The sequence below is a fragment of the Nelumbo lutea genome, chromosome 2, assembly GCF_056320005.1.
Source record: "Nelumbo lutea isolate HS-2025 chromosome 2, American lotus-T2T, whole genome shotgun sequence".
In the NCBI taxonomy this organism is placed as follows: Eukaryota; Viridiplantae; Streptophyta; class Magnoliopsida; order Proteales; family Nelumbonaceae; genus Nelumbo; species Nelumbo lutea.
In genome coordinates this window covers 26,630,746-26,646,026 of record NC_142685.1, presented here as the reverse complement: position 1 = coordinate 26,646,026, position 15,281 = coordinate 26,630,746, and the positions used below count along the sequence as shown (strand labels likewise).

At 35.8% G+C, this 15,281-nt stretch overlaps 1 long non-coding RNA gene across 3 annotated transcripts; it reads left to right on the top strand.

The window, feature by feature from the left end:
• Positions 1-8,840: 8,840 nt before the first annotated feature.
• LOC148869381 (uncharacterized) lies at positions 8,841-14,231 on the top strand. Of its 3 annotated transcripts, none has more exons than XR_016108127.1 (6): positions 8,841-8,976; positions 9,092-9,232; positions 9,313-9,458; positions 11,668-12,315; positions 12,552-13,487; positions 13,609-14,231. It is a non-coding gene; the product is annotated as an uncharacterized LOC148869381 (long non-coding RNA). The 3 variants fall into 3 exon arrangements; XR_016108128.1 differs by having other exon boundaries at positions 9,320-9,458; positions 13,609-14,226; XR_016108129.1 differs by having other exon boundaries at positions 11,659-12,315; positions 13,609-14,223.
• The last annotated feature ends 1,050 nt before the right edge of the window (positions 14,232-15,281 follow it).

Genomic DNA, 15,281 nt, shown 5'->3' with positions numbered 1-15,281 from the left:
TATTCTTCTTAATTAATATAAAAGGTTTTTATTAAAAATAAAGAAAAAATGAAACCCCCTTCTTCTTCCTGACCCCCCCTCCTCTTAAGGAGCCTCACTCCTCCTTATGTCCATGGGGCGTATGCCTCTTACATTCTGAACTACGCCTCATGTCATGCCTTCACATTTTAAAACATTGTTTTAAACCACTCAAGAAAATTTACAATTCTTGATCTCTTTGATTTTCTCTCTATAGTAATGAGATTATTTAAGAGTAATAGTGAATCATCCCATTAATTTCCTCTAACGTTTTCATATGCTTGTATGACCAAAACATTTCAATACATATCTATCAAGGCTTAAATTCCATCCAGTGTTGGGATTCAAGTGTGAGTGCATGAAATAGTGATCGAGAGTTCCAGATTGGAAAAAGAATATGCAAGATACTTGTATAAAAGATTTGCCAACAAGCATGGCCTGAGCTTTTGGTTTAAAGGAGGTGCCCAAACTCGTGTATAAGTACTAGTTATGTATTCAAGCTCTTCGACTTTGATCCCCTCAATGCACAAAGTGGCATGCAGTTGAAAATTCAACTGGACACAAATCTCCTAATGGCTTAAGGTTTTGGATTAATGGTCGTGTCCAACTCTTGTGTATAAGTACTATACGCCTGTGCACAAACACCCCAGTTTTGATGACTCCCCTTGATGCACAATATCTAGTCCTTACCTTTCTTACTAAGCATTAAGCAATTTGTTAATCAACTAGGTCATGTTTGGGAGTGCTTATGTGAAAACTAAGGGCTTGGTGAATAAGTGTTTATTCGAATAAGCACTTATTTGTATTTGGCACTCAACTTTTTCAAGTGCTTATTTTAAAAAGTAAGCACTTATTTCATATTGGGTGTTTGGTCGTCTTTTTCTCCAATAAGCACTTATTTATTCAAAAAGTCAACTTTAACCCTCATTTTGGCTTGTTATGTTTTTCTTTCCTTTGGTTCCACCAAACTTTATAAAATGACCAAATTACCCCTTGGGATAAGATTGATGTGTTATCCACTTATTAATGACTATTTTTTCTTGTAAAAAATAAATTTTTCAAAATGACCAAACTACCCCTCAGGTTAGAAATGATGTGCCTATTCACTTATTAATAAATTTTTTGTCAACTAATAAATTTTCCAAAATGACCAAACTACCCATGGGTTATAAATGGAGTGCATATTCACATATTAATGGTTTTTTCTTGCCAACAAATAAACTTTCCAAAATGACCAAACTACCTCTCAGGTTTGGTATCGTATCGATATTGGACCTCACCGGCACAGGATACATCACGACTGGACACATATCCTACTAGTCATGCATATCAGTCCGATACACTATCGCAGTGGTGCATATCATATAGTATCGAGCGATACAGTCCGATACGCACCAATACGACAGCGTACAACACCTTCGTCTAACAACAACGAACTTGCGTCTCTGGCGTTATTCAAACCAAAGAACTAAAGTTACCCGATGACCAACAGTATATACCTTTTCAACCACCAAGCCACTTTCAAATTCTTGATAATAAATGAAATACGTTAACCTTATTCAAGATTAAAGTCTACATGCAATCCAAATAAACAATATATACTAATATTAATATTCCACAACTCCAACTATAAATTAAAAAGAATAATTTTCAAAATTAGTATTTTATGAACCAATGGAATGAATAATTTATCAAATCTACATATATACCAAAAAACAGATTTTTAATTTTAATAAATTTATATAAATAAAAATATTAATAATATAATTATTTTAATACTTAAATTTTATAAATTTTCACATTATATTATATTCAAATCTTTATAAATTATTAATTAATATTTTAATTTTCATTAAAATATTATTTACAAAATATTTGTGAATATAGCATAAATTGAATTGGTAAATTCCAATAATCTATAGTTATATAAAAATAAAATAATTTTGTATTTTAGAAAATTTATAAAATAAAAATATTAATAACAAAATAATTATTTTAGTAATTAAAATTTATGAAGTTTCATATGATACATATCTTCAAAACTTTAATAGATTTGATATATTTTAAATTAAGATTCTATATTTTTTACAAATCATTAATTAATACTTTACATTACATTATATAATAACATATTTATTTCTTAAAAATGAAAAAATTGTTTACCAAACATTTGAGAATTGACTTTTTTTTTGTTTACTTTTTGTTAATGATAAAAATTAAAATTAGTAAAATAGAAATGTTGATATAGTAATTCAAATATAATAATTGAATATGTTTTGTGCCTTGACCTGATGGGGTCGGGGGTGGAGATTGCCTTGGTAGGAGTGGGGATGGGGATTTATAGGGATTCCCAAACGGGGATGGGGATGGGGAAGTCCCTGCCCCACTCCGCTCCCAATTATATATTAAATATTATTTACATTAAATATTATATATATATATATATATCAAAATATATTTAAAATATTATTTATATTTTAAAAATTTTTCTTTATTTTAAGTAGTTTTTTCAAAAAATACCTTCAGTTAAAAATTTTGAGGAGTTGGGTCCCTACGAAGAATCTCTCCGTTAGGGATCAGGGATGGAGAGTAATTTTTATCCCCGGTAAGAATTGGGGTTAGCTAGAAATGTGCCTACCCACTCTCAAAAAAATGTTTAAGTTTCAAATAGTAGCTACCTTTACTCACAAAAAAAGGTCAGTGATAGCTACCTCCACTTAAAAAAAAAAAACACATTTCAAATGATGTAGATCCATAAAATGGGTTATTGTTTAAAAATAAAATTTGATTTAATCTCTTAAAATAAATAATAAATCTATATATCAAAAAATGTGTCAAATTAAAAGCTAACCTAAATTTACAATATAAATAATGTGTAAAACAAAACTGATTAGAATATATACTTAGTCCCATACGGGGTTGGTCAACCTGTAAATGTCTATGAATCAGACAATGTATTATGCAATCATCCATCACTACAAGCCAAGACGGCCATACATCCATAACAAAAAGTTCATGCATGCATGGGGTCTTTGTTCTCATTACTCTCCTAACAAATTAAATAAATAAATAAATAATTGAATAAATTAATTTTCTTTTGTGTGTGTAAACAGAAAATGAAGATATTGCACCGGCTACACTTCAAATTAATTTTCTTCTCCAAAATTAAAATCTTACTCATTTAAGGTGTAGTAAAAAGAGAGAAACCCTAAAAAAAGATAGAGGATATTGCACATGCTACATATTTTAAATTCGTCTAAAGCTTATAGCCATAATATCTAGGCAGTGCTAGATTTTATCCTACGTGTTGTGTTGTAACTGCCTACTGAGTGAGCAGCACGAGCTTGTTCTGAGTTTCACTTAATTTGGGGGAAGGTGGTCTGTGCATGAAAATAAAATTTCTCAGTTAATTAATGGCGATATATGTATGTTGAAGGTGTGGACTTTGTACACTTGGGCTTCTCTAACAAATTGGATTCATCTCTGGACAATGGAGATGTTGTGAAACATGAATTCATTTGTTTTTGAAATTTCCACATCAGCAAAAAATAACACATTCTTGAATTGTTGTGCTTTTGTTTTGAAAAGTAAAAACAAAAACAATTTTTGTATTATAGATCAAATGAAAATATGTACATTAAACAAAAAGTTCAAAAACGTATTTTTTGTTTCAATTTTGGAAATAATAAAGCACATATATACAACCGAGAACATGTTCTCTGTTTCTTTTTCAAGCAGATGGTTTTGGATGTGTATTTAGAACTCACAACAAGAGAAACAATAAAAGAGAACACCCACTTATCAATTGTAGTGAGTTGCTTAGGAATTAAGGAGCAGTATCCGATGGGGAGGTGAATAACGGTTAGAATAAATGAAGAGAATGCCAAGACATGCACTGATCTTGAAGTGAATAACATACCAAAAATAAGAGCTCTACACAGAATCAGAGATCTTAATTTGAAGTTCAAAGCCTGAGTACTCCATTATAAATACATGACATGGGAGAGAGGTTTCATTGTGACAGTTTTATTTGCTCTACAGCTACAGCCTACAGCTAAAATGGTAATCTCCATTACTACGACGTACTACAGCTAAAATGGTAATCTCCATGTTAGGATTATTGAGGTTCCAGAGAACTGCTAACATCCTCCGATAATTAATCAGGTTTCTTATCATGATTTTGATTGCAGGATCTTTTCTCCATTTTCATGATCTTATGTGCAGTACTATTGCCTGCGGCGTCGAGTAGTAGACTAGATGCCGGAGCCTATTTTGATGTGGTACATTATGGAGCCGTTGGAGATGGCAAGACCGATGATTCCAAAGTAAGGGACATCATCGATCATTGACAAAGCCATACATTCTTTGGTTCTGAAAATAACCAGCAAAAATCAATGTTTTTAACCTCCTATTGATCTGTCACCCTGCTAGGATATATTTCTACTCCATTTAGCCCCTGAACCATTCCATTTCTGTTTTTTAACTATTTTCACCATTAATTTGATTAGTTATCATATTTCATATTTCATGCTTATTTTTATCTAACATGCTGATATCTTAGAGATATGTCCAATTTTTCTATATAATTTTTGTTTTTTTTTTCACATTATCTATTTATTCTCATGGTCGCCGGTGGTGGTGATGGTGGTGGTGGTGGTCTCTACTTAATTTTATCAGTGTGGGAAGCTTAGGAAAAGATGGACAACGTGCTATAGTGGAAGAAATACATGTGCAAAGTTGTAATTTCAGTGGAACTATGAACGGAGCAAGGATCAAAACGTGGCAGGTAATTAATAAAGCAGTGTGATGAATTTATGTGATCAGGTAGTAGTGTTATTTGGTTATATGGTTTTTATTACGTTTGCTCCTGATGATTGTTGTCTAGGGAGGATCTGGGTATGCAAGGAAGATCTCGTTCGATCAAATCTCACTTACAGAAATTGATCATCCCATCGTCATAGACCAGTATTAATGCAATGCTGCACACAATTGTCCAAATAAAGTAAGAACGCAACCATTCTCTCTCTCTCTCTGAAGTCTAAAATGCTGATGGGTTCTGTTTGCATGCAACTTGGCTTTGGACGACGATGAAGACGTTGGCCGTTGAGGTGAGTGATGTGAAATTCAGTCGACTTTATGGATCTTCAACGATAGAGAAGGTCATCGACTTGAGTTATAGCAAGAGCGTTGGTTGCCGCAATATTTTCCTGGAACACATGAATATAGCATCAACATATCCCAAAAAGAAGACTTACTCCTATTGCTACAACGCCCATGGGAGATGTATAGATTCAACTCCTACTGTAACTTTGTTAGACAGTTTTGTATGCCCTTAGCTTCAATCAAAATTGATGTACTTTATGAGTTTATTGTAAATGATTAAAAGTACACATTTGATTCATGTTCCCTTGATATGTTTCTGTGTATTACCCTTAAACTTGACACTTATTGAGACTCGTGTTAGTTTTGAATGTTCACAGCCAGTGGGTCGGTCTGGGGAGACCTATCCTAACAAGGCTGACACTGTGGTGCCACCAAGTCGGTTGGGGTGGCTTGTCTCAACTACCGGGGTGAGACTCTATGCACATACAGTGTGGGATTAATTGAATCTTTGAACTGGACCAGATTTCCAGTATTGCCCTGAACCTTGGAGATTGATGGGCAAAACCAGAAAGTTACACCCGACCCCTAGACTCAATTATGATACTGCACTAGGTGTCGGATCGGGCTGTCTTTAATGTACCAATCAGTGAGATCCTTAGCGGGGGTCAAAACCTGGGTATGTTGGGACAATCCGAGAATTCATCTGAGTGGGTGATCATAGTGATAGGATCAGCCCCTTTGTCGGGCAAAGGTAATGATCGGGGATGCACTCTCACTATTGGAAACCAAGACTGCCGGCAGCCAATTTCAACCGTTGAAATTTGTTTTGCAAAATATATTTTATATGAGATATAAAAGTATATATATTATGGTTTCTAAAATGTTTGCAAAATGTTTTAATTCCCGGGATCCATATAAGTGGAGAGTGCAACACTGTTCCTTGCAGCCGAGGGAGATGTCCTCTCTTGTCGGGCAGTGTATGATCATTATGGTTTGAGAGGTTAAGTGTAAGACCATTGAGGATAATACCTGATGGGCTAATCTTGCATCTGCCCACAGTCCCTGGGTGTTACAAGGTGGCTTGGCCCAGGGACCACTTAGGGTAAGTGTTGGGCCCATAGAGCCCATTCGATGGGTTTCAGGGGGTGCATTGTCTTTAACAGTGTATTCGACTAGGCCTTGTAACAAAGGCTGGGCCGAACCCATGTGGCTGATGTGTAGATCAATGCTTGGGTCCCATGCCATACAAGAAAGCCCAATTGGGCAGCAGTTAGGAAGGTTAAGTGAGCACATCAGCTTAATGGGCCTAAAGCCCATTTCGAACTGGGCTATTAATTTAGTTAATTAAAGGGGTGAATTTTGAGATGGATTAGCAGTTAGGATAGGGTCTTGATTCTATCCACTCAGAGAGTCCATATCTGAATGTGATTCAGATCTAGAAACCTCCTAATAAGATTAGGATAAAGCTAATATAATCTGCAGATAAGATAAGGGTTTATCCTTATCACTAAAAGAGAAGGCTGATCCAAATATGATTTGGATAAGCATATCCTAATGGGATTAGGAACTGATCTTTTCAAGTTAACAAAAGGAAGGAGGGGGTGGCAGCCTTGAGAGAGACCAAGAAACACATCATATCCTCTTTTAGTGCTGAAATCAAGAAGAGAGAATTCTGCAACCTGCGAATACTCTCTTGCCGCCTCCCTGCTCTTGCCGTCCTGTTTGCCAGTTTGATCTCCAACTGTGGGAGAAGTCAAGATTGGATCTTGACATCAATTCTTTGAGAAATGATTGAAAAGGGAGCTGTGCTCATGTTTCATCCTGCTGTTTCTTGCGAAGGACAGAGTTCTTGGGGAAGAACACTGCTGATTCTACTCCATCCTGCACCGCGCCATCTTCAGTGGGAGCAGTCTTTGGATCCTTCCTTGGGCGTGAACACCTTCGTTGGGAGATATTGCTTCTCCGTATTAGGTATCATTCTCTCCCATTCCTTTTGGTTCAGATCTGGTTCAGTTTAAAGGTTCAAGATTAATCCTTGAAAATATGATTTTCTAAATAGGGAATGTGATTCCCAGTTGAAGGGAGAGAAAAATTTTTGAAATTCACCCCTTATTCCGCAATCTTTGGGCGTCCATGTGATGGATCTCTCATTCCCTTCAAACTTGCCTATCATAAAGAAATAAACAACTGGGTGTCTTATATATAGCTTGCCCAAATGGTTCTTTGGGCTTGTCATGGATGTTCCTGGTCTGATAATGTAATCTTTGATAAACTTCTCAAAAATGAAGTTCATCAATCCATTACAACTTAATAACTGTCTCAGTCAGTCTTGAAATCCACAAGTGATGTAGTTTGGAACAAAGATTAAAGATAGTGTTTTACTTCATCAGTTCATCAATTCATGTCAATAAGTATAAGAAGTTTTGTGTGAAAAAAGCAGTTGATAATTAATCAATCAATAAGAATCCAAGAGGTCTATATTTGATCTGATATTTGATGGATGTATAAAACATAGATTTGAATTAAATTAATTTACAGAAAAATCAATGATGCCGGAACATATCCAGATATCTGATTCAATTGGAATATCAATAAGTTCGTATAAAAACACCACAAATTTCCAAAATGAAACATAAAAAATATATTTATAAATAAAAATAGGTTTATCTGAATCCAAAATCCTCTTTAGCTATAAAGATTTTAATACTAAAATATGATTTTTTTTGCCGTATATGTATAATGGGATAGGATTGAAGTAAATGGCATGGGATCAAGATAAATCCGAATTTGATCCAATTAATAAATGGATTATATTTTCAAATTGGTTGGCATACTTTCGTTTGGAATTCTAATATCCCCAACTAGAATTGCTTTTTTTTTTCATTTGGAGATTTATGCATGGAGCTATTCCTAGCTAGAGGGGTTGAGTTTATATCCTTTTTGTGCTTAAAAGAGTTCATAGGCACTCCGCATGCATTCCCCCCACTTGAACCCATTTTGGACTGTAACCTAATTAGCTGCCATATATTAGAATATCGTAAACCATAAACCATATTATACTAGAGGGGTTGGAGGGCTCCAGAAGTATGCTTTAAGTTGATCAGAGTGGTTAGATACATTGTGAAGAATAGGAAGAGTTAAGGAGGATCTTGTATTCCTGGGGTGGAGGTATTACTTGGCAGATTTAGGGAAAAACTAATGTTGGACCCGTAGAAGGATGTTTTGTTGGATCGTCTAATATACAAGAACTTTAAAGCATCTTACTGTTGGTTTCAAAAGCAAAAAATATCAAATTAAAAATATTTACACCCTGTTTGGGTATGTTTTAAAGAAGTGTTTTTGGTTTTTTTTTTTTTTTTTTTTTATGATATGGCATTTATTCAAAACAAGAAAAACAAAAACATTCATATGCAGAACTAATTCCGACTATAGTTGCAAATAAATAAATGGTCGACAAATTGTTGGGATTTGATGGTACAGTTTTCTCTTTTATAATGGACCAAGCAGCTACACTACAAGAAAAACCGGCTAAGGCGGCAGTTTAAAAAAGCACCGGCTTAGATGTGTCTAGGCCTGCGTTTTAATCAATATTACCGTCTATTAGTTAGATAAAGCAAAAGGCCAATTTGGACCGGCGGTTTTATAAATTAAACCGGTCATAACCCAATACGGAACCGGTTCAAAATTACAAAAATTTTGAAAATGGGGCCGCTAATATCGTTTCGTGACTTGATTAGACGCAGAGTTCCCGCATTTCCTTCTTCAACGTGGAGTCTGCAGTACCTCCTTCCTTAGATTTGGAGTTTCCCCTTCGAGCTGAGTATTCTTCTAATCGAATTGGATTACACATTCCGAGTTCGTCTCTCCCCTTCATCTCTGCCCTTTCTCTTCTAGTTTCTTGATAAACACAAACTTTGAGTTCCCCTTAATCCCAAAGCTTTAGGGTTTTGAATTCTTTGATGATAAATAGGGTTCTGATCGAAGAAAGAAAAGAAAGGGATTAGCATCATCCTGAGTTGGAGCAACCGATTGATATACTTCAACAGATTGGGAGATAAGTTTATTGAAGGAAAAAGCTGCTCCATTCATTCCACTTCAACGGCACAGCAAGGTATGGTGCATTCGTTATTTTCATTTTGATAGTCTAGTTTAGTCTATGTGAGTTGCGGTTGATTTTGTGCTTCATCAAAGCCTGAAGGGGTTTTCGTGGAGATTTACGGTTTAGTAGAGCAGAAAGTCAACACGATGAAGAAGTGTAAGAGAAGGAAGGAAGATATTGCTGAGGATTTCTGCTTCATCTGCGAGGATGGGGGATTCCTTATTATCTGTGATCATAAGTGAGCCTTAAAGCATCGCATTTTGATCTTTCTAATGACTTACGATTTTATCATATTTGATGCATTAACAATTTTGTTGTTTTCTTTCTTTAGTTGGGGTTCTGCATGCTGGGTGTTAAAATTTATTCTCGTGTTTTCTACTCTCGTTTTAATGTTAATTTTTCATTTTCCTTTTCGTCGTAATTTTTGTTTGTCCATCCTACTTATCAAAGTTCAGAAGTCGGGCTGGCAAACATGTGAACACAGGTTCAAGTCCGAGGGCAGCTACTTTGTGCGAAAAAAAATGGCAAAGGTTAAGACCATACCGAGTCTACCCCCGCCAAGAACCCAGATGGCTGGGACCAACATTGAGTAATGGCCTTAATGTCCTGTACAATGTTTGACTGTATAGCTTTGGGGTCTATTTTGCCCCTTTAATGAAATCACTTTACCTTCAAAAAATAATTTCGTATTCTGTATCCAAAGTTCCTAATCATCTCAAACTGCCAGAGTAGCTTCTACCACTTGTTGATGAAGTTAGAAAATCATTGTAAATCTGAAATGTATTTGGAAAAAAGAATGTTGTATATTAGCAGAACTTTCATAGAGGAATTATATCTGTAAGAGAAATATATCAAGAATAAAAGAAAGATTTCAAATTAGCTTTCTTACTGTTGCATAGAGGAATTATATCCTTTTTGCACAGAGCATTCATCTAATTAACTTTCTTACTGCTGTTTCTGCTATTCCATTTATAAAGATTTCAAATTGTTTAACACATTCCTAGTTTCATCACTTTGTGGATGAAGTGATGGCTTTTGCATTAGCTGCATATTGATTCCATACATTATGGTTTCTATATTGACTACCACTTGTTCTGTTCCATATAAAGTAGTTATGTTTACAGCTCTTCTTGATACATATATTATCAAAAAAAATATGGTAAGATGCTTTTCTTGTTTAGTAGATTGCAAAGGCAAAGAAAAATTTATGACCTTAATGGGCAGGACCACAGGGTTATGCATTTGTTTTATTTAATTTAAGAGGCAAAAGCTTTACTGTAAAATATAAATGAACAGAATATTGTTCTCTGCTCGATAATCTGGATTTCTAAGAAACTAGTTATTTGATTATTTTACCTAGAAAGCACATTATGAAGATTCTGTCCTTTTTATTCACATTATTATTTGGAAATATTTCCTGGGAATTTTTTTTTGGTGCTGATATGATGGAATTGCTGTACTAGGAATCGATGAGATGTGCAGATGTTAAAGGGGAGAAAGACGGTTCAGCCCAGGGTCAGAATTTGTAGGCCCTAAGTACTGTTGGGGTAGGTGCCAGCTCGGAATTGATGCCAATTCACGGGCGGGCGTTGGTGCATAGAGTGTGGGTTGTTGACATTTTGAATGTTTATAGCTCTGTAGTGGAAATCAGAAATCTGAATTGGGCCTTTCCGTACTTTTCCGGATGTTAAAGAGATTGCTGATACCATCAAAGAACGAGGAAGTTGTTATAATTCATAAACTGTAAAAAGGGAAACTGACCATTCCAACCCATGTTTAAAAAATTTGGAATCAATTTTAACAGTAGATGACCTTCAAACTCAGGGACTACAGGGAGGATTTATCATGGGGTGTGTTGCTGACATAACTCATATTCTTTTTTTTTTTCATTAGTTGCATGATCTGTGAGTAATCTATAGTTATTAAGAGAAAGCCTATACCATTAGAAGTTTGTTTTTAAAACAATGATGCATAATGGTAGTCTTATCATTTTGAACAAATTTTCTTGTGCAAATTCTCACGAGTTGTAGGTCTTTTAGAGAGGGCACCTATTTAGATCCTGCATAAACATTTCTAAGTAATGTAATGACTTTGAGAGAAGTAGAGACAAGCCTCCTATAAACTTAGTTGTATGCTGGATGCCACCCTGATTGAGCCTCCTCTCTTCTAAGTCTGGCCTGTTTGTGCAAAAGCTTAAGACTAGAATAGCTCTTTTGGATGTACATATTAAACCCAACTCTTTGATTATATCAATCGGTGTTTTGCATTTAATTTGCTTTGATTTCTGCCAAATTATCTATAAGAAAGTATTCATGCTGGAATAGATATTAATGTTAGTTTGATACTATGAATATGATCTTTTTTTACGTTTGAGACGAATGGCAACTTATTTGTTCTTCAAGTTGATCTTCTGACTTGCTTAATGGTTATTCCATGAGGGCTTGCAGAGAATATGATGTTCCAGAGCCTTCTTTTGGGTGGAAGATCAGAGGTATATGATCAATACAGGGATTGGTGGCTTGATGTTGATAATATGACATATGAGTAATTGCTTGAACTGGGAGATAAAATTGGATATGTAAATACTGGTTTAAGAGAAGATGAGATATTCCATTGCTGCAGAAAAATTAAGTACTCCTTTATGGAGGATCCGCAATCACATATTCCCACTAAAACAGATTGGAAATGTAGCATTTGTCAAGAAGAATATGTAGTTAATGATGAGGTGGGAAAGCTGGACTGTAGCCACAGTTATCACCTATTTTGTGTAAAGCAATGGCTTCTGCAGAAGAATGCTTGCCCTGTCTGCAAGGCTGCTGTAGCAGCTCAATACTAAGATTGGAAATCATTCAAGAATATGATGCTGATAATGAGATGGGAAAGCTGGATTGTAGCCAGAGCTGTCACATGTTTTGCTTGAACCAGTGGCTTCTGGAGTGCTTGCCCAGCAGCCATGCTGCCAAGTGCCAGCTCAATATTAAGATTGACTTCATTTGAACCTCAGTGTCTGCCAATGGGTATTGGATCAGTGTTTCTCCTTTATTGCTTTTTGTACAGCTTTCGACTGAAATAAGCATGCATCCAATCTTTGTTGGGTAATTCCTCTACCCGTTTGTCTAATATAATATATTGGGTTTTTGTGGGAGCCACAAACACTTGAAAGTTTGCGGCTGTTGTCATCACCATTTCATGGGCAACATTTACATTTCATTCAGTAGTTTTGGTTCCTGTGAGATGAAAATACTTTTAATACAGTCAAAAGTTTACCATTCAAAAAAAAAGTTATATTTAATTTATTTATCATTTTGATTCTTCTGTCTAATGTTAATAGAACTCACATATACATGGAGGTGAAACAAGGATCTGCTGCAATGACAAAAGCTAAGCAGTCGCAGGATTAATTTCAGTGATACTGGTGAGACTGAATCAAGACAGATTATGATGAAAGAATCTATCCCCAAATCCTCAAATAAAGCCAGCAACAAAATGTTGTGGATGCGTTTGTAGGGAGGACGTACAGCCGCCGACAGCAGCAGTGAGGAAGGGCCCACAAGGCGGCAGATTATCTCATCAGTTCTCAGCTCATCTTATCTTATTCTTAGTAGTTTTCCTTATCATCTAGAGTTTGATTTACCTATTAGAAGTAGGAGTCTGTTTGATCTTATAAGTGTGATTTATCATCCTTATCCTTACCTGTGAGTAGTCGAATTCTACTAGGAGTCTTCCCACACCTCCTGTAATCTCCTATTTAAGGAGCTGCAAATTGAGAATAAAGCATTGAGTTTTCAGTCAAGAAAGAGTTTAGGAGAGTTAGGGTGATCTCTTGAACAAATCACCCTTAGTTTGCCACAATAGGGTCTGCATGCAAAGGGAGGGGCAAGGGGAAGCTAGAGGTTCTCCCCGTGGACCGACCCGTGACGAGATCCTATGCCCGGGCCTATAACACAAAAGTAAGAGCATAATTGGACTGGTAGATGGTGAACCTGAGGATGGAAATAAAACAGGAAAGAAGAGAAACCTTGGAATAAAAATGGAATCACCAAACCTGTTCAGTTAATTATAGTGCTTCCACTACTACTTACTATTTTCCTTTTTTTTTCTTTGCAATGGAGATACTTTCTGGGAGCCAATTTGCACTGAAAATTGCATTCAACGCCAGATGGGAATGCTATAGATGACTTCCCTTCATCTTATGAGTAGGATAAAAAGTCCTGCAGTTGGAAGAAAATTGACAGCTGGGTTTCTTTAGCTGCCCATATTTCTGAAGGTAATGTTTAATACTATACTAGAGATGGGTTTCTTTAGCTGAAAATTTTCAAGTTTTCACAAATTCTGTAGCTCTAGGGTGTAATAAGAAATGGTTTAACTTCAATGGTGGTTGTCTGCAGTTCCAGGATGTCAAATACAAGGTAGTTATGAACAAGAGAAGAAGACCGGATGCTCAGAAGTACATACTCTATGGGATTACAGGTTCAGTACAACCGGGTTCGTGCAATAATGTCATGTGTTTCAGATAACTGAGTCCAGAGTATAGAGTTCATTTTGACCAAAAGGATCTCAGCTCTCATACTTTCAGAAGAACTGAGTCTAGAGTTCATCCAATAAGTGAAGCTGAAGGTGTTGAAATGACAAACAATGTAAATGATTCACAAATAACATCAAGGATTCAAAACTAGGAAGTTTCAGATATTCGACCGGAGGAAGAGGAACCAAGACAACAACAAGGAATCTCCTCCCACAAACTGCAACCCAACTACAAGTTTATATCATGATTGATCTAATCCTTGTTATATATTTGATGGAAAGATTGCCTTGGTTGATCAATATGTGGCTAGCTTTTTGTACAAGCGCAGTTGGAGGATGTGGCCCTGTAATAGACTAATAGTAATATGTGTGCAATGTAAAGTGTGAACACTCTTTAATGATTGTATTGAATTCTTGTTTCAGGTTTCAGTTTTATAATTAATGAAATTCTTTTTTTATAAAAAAAATTCAATATGCCACCATGCAATTGATTTCATAATTTTATTTTTAGGTTTAAGCAGGTGTCGACTGATATTATTATTATTTAAAAATTAACAAAATCTATGCCGGCAGTCATAGAAACCACTACATTTGACAAATCATTACACTTAAGCCGGCGGTTAATACTATGTCTAAGCCGGCAGTTAATATTTATGGCAGCGGCATTGGATGACAATTTATTCTAAGCTGGCGGTTAAAAGTGTCAGTTTTGATTACATGGTTTACCTAAGTGGCAGTTTATTAAAATAACAAATGGCTCTAAGCCGGCGGTTATGACTACCGGCTCAATAACTAGGCCACAATCACGCTGTCGTCTAACATACCCTGCCCTGGCGGTTTGGACCGCCACCATACATTCTATAGGTCGATGGTTCTATAAACACTGCCGGCTTATGAATGGTTGGACTGGGTCTCTAGGACGGCAGTCATTGTCTTTTAGGCCGACGTTCATGACCTAGGGCGATGCAATTATAGGTGGTGGCCAATGAACCGCCGGCTTAGGCCTATGTTGGCAGTTTATAAGTCTATGCCGGCGGTTCGGCTAGCGCCAGCTTAGCCGGTTTTTCGTATAGTCTGGTCCCTAAGTAAACTACAAAATGAGGGAGATCAGCTCTAATAGAGATTGTGAGGTGATACTATAACATGAAATAACATAAAAAATTAAAACGTTTTCTACTAAGGATGCCTCATCCTCTGTACATGCACATCTCACTCCAGTAGATAAAAATTTGAAAAAAAAAACTTATTGCAATATAGGTTGGAACATTGACAAACAACAACATCATGGATGATTAAATCTCCCACAAATTATCAACTTAGGTAGAATCATCAAAATGGCAGTAATCTGAGAAATTAATGGAAACTTTTAAGAGCAAACCAATGGTTATTTTACCCCATTACAATAGTGAAGTATATGGGAATTAGGAAATACATGCTACTGTTCCAACAAGCATTGGAAGGATTTAAGAGCAAACCGTTGAAAGCCTAGGTGGTCGGGAATCAAAATCAGCTACATATATCCATTTTTTTCACGCTA